The sequence below is a fragment of the Pristiophorus japonicus genome, unplaced genomic scaffold (genome assembly GCF_044704955.1).
Source record: "Pristiophorus japonicus isolate sPriJap1 unplaced genomic scaffold, sPriJap1.hap1 HAP1_SCAFFOLD_92, whole genome shotgun sequence".
Lineage (NCBI taxonomy): Eukaryota > Metazoa > Chordata > Chondrichthyes > Pristiophoridae > Pristiophorus > Pristiophorus japonicus.
Genome location: NW_027254846.1, coordinates 2,166,208 through 2,171,937, shown reverse-complemented (window position 1 = coordinate 2,171,937; position 5,730 = coordinate 2,166,208). Strand labels below are relative to the sequence as shown.

At 46.2% G+C, this 5,730-nt stretch overlaps 1 non-coding gene across 1 annotated transcript; it reads left to right on the top strand.

Annotated features, from left to right (window-relative positions):
• Positions 1 to 2,139: 2,139 nt before the first annotated feature.
• Positions 2,140 to 2,212, top strand: trnak-cuu (transfer RNA lysine (anticodon CUU)). Its single transcript has one exon. It is a non-coding gene; the product is annotated as a tRNA-Lys (tRNA).
• Positions 2,213 to 5,730: the final 3,518 nt, after the last annotated feature.

The window sequence follows — 5,730 nt, the reverse complement described above, 5'->3', positions numbered from 1 at the left end:
AGATTACTACTTTTGAGGTCCTACTTTTTAATTTAGCTTCTAGCTCTTTAAATTCATCTCGTAGGACCTCATCCCTTTTTTTTACCTAAATCTTTGATACCAATGTGCACCACTACAACTGGCTGTTCACCCTCCCTTTTCAGAATGTCCTGCACCCGCTCCAAGACATCCTTGACCCTTGCACCAGGGAGGCAACATACCATCCTGGAGTCTCGGTTGCGGCCGCAGAAACGCCTATCTATTCCCCTTACAATCGAATCCCCTTTCACTATCGCTGTCCCACTCTTTTTCCTGCGCTTCTGTGCAGCAGAGCCAGCCATGGTGCCATGAACTTGGCTGCTGCTGCCCTCCCCTGATGAGTCATCCCGCAAAACAGTACTCGATGTGAGGCCAACGTGATATCCGCTACACTGCAGCCCATCAAAGGGCGAGAAACCACTGAATATAAAGGATGAGCTCACAAATATCAGGGGCAGTGCAGTCTGGTCAATGTAAACACTCCTTTCTTATTCAGCAGTGGCATGAATGGGAGTCAGACGCCACAAAGTTTAATTAAAGACACAAATACAAGCAACACTTGCACATCTTTTCAGTGTAAAATTTATTTGAAATGCTGCTGCGTTGAATCTGAAAATACGCACGGTGGGATTTTATCTTCACTATTCATTATATTTTGTGTGCACGGTAGGAATAACCGGTGCTGTTAAATTTGATAAAAGTTGCCCCAGATTCGTGGTGTCATCGGCAATAAAGATATTGAACCAGAAAGCTACAATACAGTGAGTAAAATGGGATATGGTTTTCGAGTTAAGATGCAAAGCACAAGACAAATGATTGAATTATGGACTGTTCCTGAGTTAGCATTTGTTTGATTGTGCAAAAGAAGGTGAGGGGTTAATTTATGATGGTTTCCCGTGAAAGCAAAAGAAAAGTTGAAAAAGAAACTATGCGGTGCCTGTCAGGTGAGCGCTGCTTGTGATACCTGGTGGGAATAGGCGGAGATTTTAAAGCCCCTTGTATTACAGAACCTTCATATAGACAAACATCTCCAGTTCACTGTGTAGGTCTGAGGGAGCAACGGTGGTGTGTCTGACTTCAGATCCGAAGGTTACGTGTTCAAATCACGTCGTGGTCACTTTGATTGAGTTGATAGTCCTCCAGATACAGGTGATGTGTGTGGCCCTCGTAACAGCCCGTAGAGCACAGAGTCCTGTGTTATGGAGCTGCTCGATGTGAACCTCGACAAAACCACTGCTTCTGTGTCCAAACTGGGTTTCCTGATGGTCTAGTGGTTAGGATTTCGCGCTCTCACCGCCGCGGCCCCGGTTCGATTCGCGGTCAGGGAAATTGTATTTTTAATTCAAAACCTTATAAAAAAATAGTTCATCTATTTTACACATCTTTATGCATCTCCTGTGCAAAAAAAAAAGAACCATTGATTTAAACATCATTAATTAATTCATAAAATTCTATTGTCATGTGATATATTTTGCTCTGAGCAGATGAGGAGCTTTTGTGCCGATGCCATTGGGTTTAATTCTGGTAATCTGGTGCTGAAAGTGGAGATGTTTCCGCAGTGTACCGCAAATCATAGACACCATCAGAGGAAGTCTCTCGGGATCGAGGAGGACTTGCTTCCATCCAAAAGTGAGTCCTTTGATGGCTGAACAGTCCGATAGGAGAGCCACAGACCCTGTTACAGGTGGGACAGACATACGTCGAGCGAAGGGGTCGGTGGGACTGGTTTGCCGCGTGCTCCTTCCGCTGCCTGCGCTTGGTCTCTTCATGCTCCTTGCGTCAAGACTCAAAGAGCTCAACGCCCTACCGGATGGACTTTCTCCACCTCGCGCGGTCTGCGGCCAGGGTCTCCCAGGTGTCAGTGGTGATGTCGCACTTTACCAGGGAGACTTTGAGGGTGTCCTTGTAACGTTTCCGCTGTACTTCTTTGGCTCGTTTACCCTGAAGGAGCTAATCATAAACAGGTAAGGATTCGGGGCCGGAGTTGGCTATTCGTCCCCGCGAGCCTGGTCCACCATTCAAGAAGACCCTGGCAGTTCTTCAACAGCAAGATTCAACATCTGGGGCGGAGCCAACAGGCGCCTGGCTGCAATGAGTGATAAAAACCTGCGTTGGTCAGAAGCCTGGCTAGCTCAGTCGGTAGAGCATGAGACTCTTAATCTCAGGGTCGTGGGTTCGAGCCCCACGTTGGGCGATTGTATTTCTTTTCATTTAATGTTGCTTTCATGGAAAACCTCTGACCGAAACGGCACAAAACAAAAATGTTCCTTTCAAAGTCATTGAACTCCGAAATTTCAGCGCGCCACGAATCTCCTGAATCAGATGCCTCTAGTTTTGCCGACTCAATCCAAGTCCCTTTGCAATGTTGTGCTCCCACCCACACTATGAAATGTGCCACTAACTTATCGAATCATGTCATGGTTACAGCACGGAAGGCCATTCGGCCAATCGAGCCCGTGCCGACTCTCAGCGAGTCCCACTCCCCCACTCTTTCTCTGTAGCTCTGCAATTGATTTTCCTTCAGACCCTTATCCAACTCCCGTCTGAAAGATAAGATTGAGTCTGCCTCCACCGCCATTTCAAGCCGTGCATTCCAGATCCTAACCACTCGCTGCTAAATGGCCATCTCCTGTTCCGATGTGTAAAGTGTGTGAAAAACGAGATCAATTCCTGCCAAACTCACAGCCTTCCGAAATATAGCACCATCATTCTATTCTCGTAAAGCCAGCTCCTGAAGTATCCGCCAGCTCTGTAGGTTAAAGCTCTGGTTTTATACCTAAGATTACTTTAACTGTAGTGTAGTGGTTATCACGTTTGCCTGACACGTGAAAGGTTTCTGGTTCGAGCACGGGTGGAAACATTATTTTGGAGACTCTTTTTGCTGTGAAATATGTTGAACAAAAGTCGCCCCAGGTTCCTTGTCGCATGAGCACTGAACATTTTAAACCAGCCTCCAACATACAGAGTGAGTAAAATAAGATAGGGGAGAAAACTTCATCAATTATTCAAAATCCTTAAATAATTAAAGTTCAGTTATTGAAGTTTCCACTGTCCCTCAGTAGCAATTCAACAAAACAACGCTGTCGGTTAATGAGTGGGGAATAAAACAAATAATCTTCATCCATCCCCATCCCCCGACATACAGTTTAATTAGTTGCATGTCATTATTTTAAAAGATTTTGAATGAAAGAGTTACTTTCTGAATCTGGGCTCCCTCTGTGAGCACCGCACCACGAAACGAGCAGGAAACACATTAAAGAGTTTACCACAATTGCTGACATTTCTTAGCTTTTTTCTTGTGTTTTTTCAGCTCTTCCTCCTTTTCAGCTCCTGACAGCAGATATTGCTGTGATTAAACCTGATCACAATGCAATGTCTGTCTCACTGTTTCCCCGCTGTCAGGCAGCGATACGCCTGCTGCCCTAATTTATTTCATGTGACAGGACACAAAAGTTCAAAATAAACCTGCAGGTTGCCACAAATAGCACTGAATAGGCAAGATGGCCGTTCTGTGTTCAGGTCATTGTCTCCTCTGGAGATGTGGGTTCATGTCCCACTTCTGATATTATTTTTGAACCAAAAACTAATGTGCGATAAAATGGAACTGGAGCAGTCCGAGGAGCATTGTCACATGATGCAAGCGTTCTCGGATCCGGACCAAAGCTCCCCACACACCGAGCACAGGCTCAGGAAAACCCCGGGGGAGAGGATATCCCGGTCACTGGGCCTTCCAGTCACACTGAACAAGTGCCCGGTCTGAAACTTTCCAGAGCAATAACTTGTAACTGAAACTTCTCCCAGTCAGGATGGCCAAGCGGTCTCAGGCGCTGTGTTCAGTTCACCGTCTCCTCTGGAAATTTGGGCTCAAATCCCACTCCTGACATTCAGTGTTTTTAATTGCAAACTCATTTGTTTGACACCACTTTGAAGTGCTTTGGGACATCCATCGAACTTAATAAAATGACCCCACTTCAAGTTCAAACAATGATATCAAAGTTACTTCTCAAACTGGGAACCGATCCTGGTTGGCTGTAGCGAAAGGAATGGTTTTGTGAAGCATTGACATGTGCCATCTAAATATCTCGCACTGCTCATTTAAAAACACGGTTATAATTTGTTTCAGTGCAAAAGAAGGCAGGCTCGAAGGCCCAAATGGCCGACTCCTGCTCCTGGTTTTTGTGTTCTTATACAGAGCACAGAATAAATGATTAAATGATCAACTCTCCCTAAGTTCGCATTTCTTTCATTGTGCAAAAGAAGATTATGGGTTCATTTATGATGTTTTCCTGGGAAAGCACCATAAAAGTTTACGGAAAATAATTCACCCAACATGGGGCTCTATCCCACGACCCGGAGATTAAGAGTCTTATACTCTACATACTGAGCTAGCCGGGCCTGCATAAATTGCATCTTCCTGTCGCTGATTGCTGCCAGGCGCCTGTAGGCATCGCCCCGTGGGTTTATCTCAAGCTTCAAACCACAAAACCGGTTCTCCTGAATTTCAAGCCTTGTACGGAGATCAATCATCAAAAGCCGTGTCATTAACCACAGCTGGGCCGTCAATTTTCTGATCGCAAAGTGCTTTCAGTCCTTGTCAATATCTCTTGTCTATTTGCCGGTGTTTCCCGATTTTGTCAGTCTCTCTGGCTCTTTAATCTGTGTGTGGTCACCTGCAGGTTGATTCTCGATGAACGCCTGTGTTTGTGTCTTCAACACCAATAGAAAATGTTTCTTATATATTTCTTACGTTCTCTCCAATGCCTTGATATCCTTCCTAAATTGTGGTGCTCAGAACTGTAAACAGTTCTCCAACTGAGGCCTAAACCGGGATTGAAAAGATATGGTATAACTTCCTCGCTGGTGTCCTCTATTTCACTACATTTCAAGCCAAGGGCCCTGTATTCTTTTTAAACAACTTAGCAACTTATCTATCCAGCTTCAAAGATTTCTGTGTGTAAATCACTCAATCAAACTGCTTCCCTTTTAACACAATACCATTTCGTTTATGTTTTCTCATATCACCTCCCTTTGTTTCCCAGGCCTTGCACACAGGTACAGGATGCGACCCATTCAGCCCCTTGAGCCTGTTACACAGGAACAGGAGTAGGCCCATTCAGCCTCTCGAGCCTGTTACACAGCAACAGCAGTAGGCCCACTCAGCCCCACGAGCCTGTTGCACAGGAAGAGGAGTAGGCCCATTCAGACCCTTGAGCCTGTTACACAGGAACAGGAGTAGGCCCATTCAGCCCCTTGAGTCTGTTACACAGGAACAGGAGTAGGCCCATTCAGTCCCTCGAGCCTGTTGCACAGGAACAGGAGGAGGCCCATTCAACCCCTTGAACCTGTTACACAGGAACAGGAGTAGGCCCATTCAGCCCCTCGAGCCTGTTGCACAGGAACAGGAGGAGGCCCATTCAGCCCCTCGAGCCTGATACACAGGAACAGGAGGAGGCCCATTCAGCCCATCGAGCCTGTTGCACAGGAACAGGAGGAGGCCATTCAGCCCCTCAATCCTGTTACACAGGAACAGGAGGAGGCCCATTCAGCCCCTTGAGCCGGTTCCGCCGTTCAATGAGATCATGGCTGGTCTGTGAGCAAACTCCATATACCCGCCTTTGTCCCATATTCCTTAATACCTTTGGTCAAAATGCGATGTAAAATGAACAACTGACCCAGCACCAACTGCCCTTTGCAGCAGGGAGTTCCAAAGCT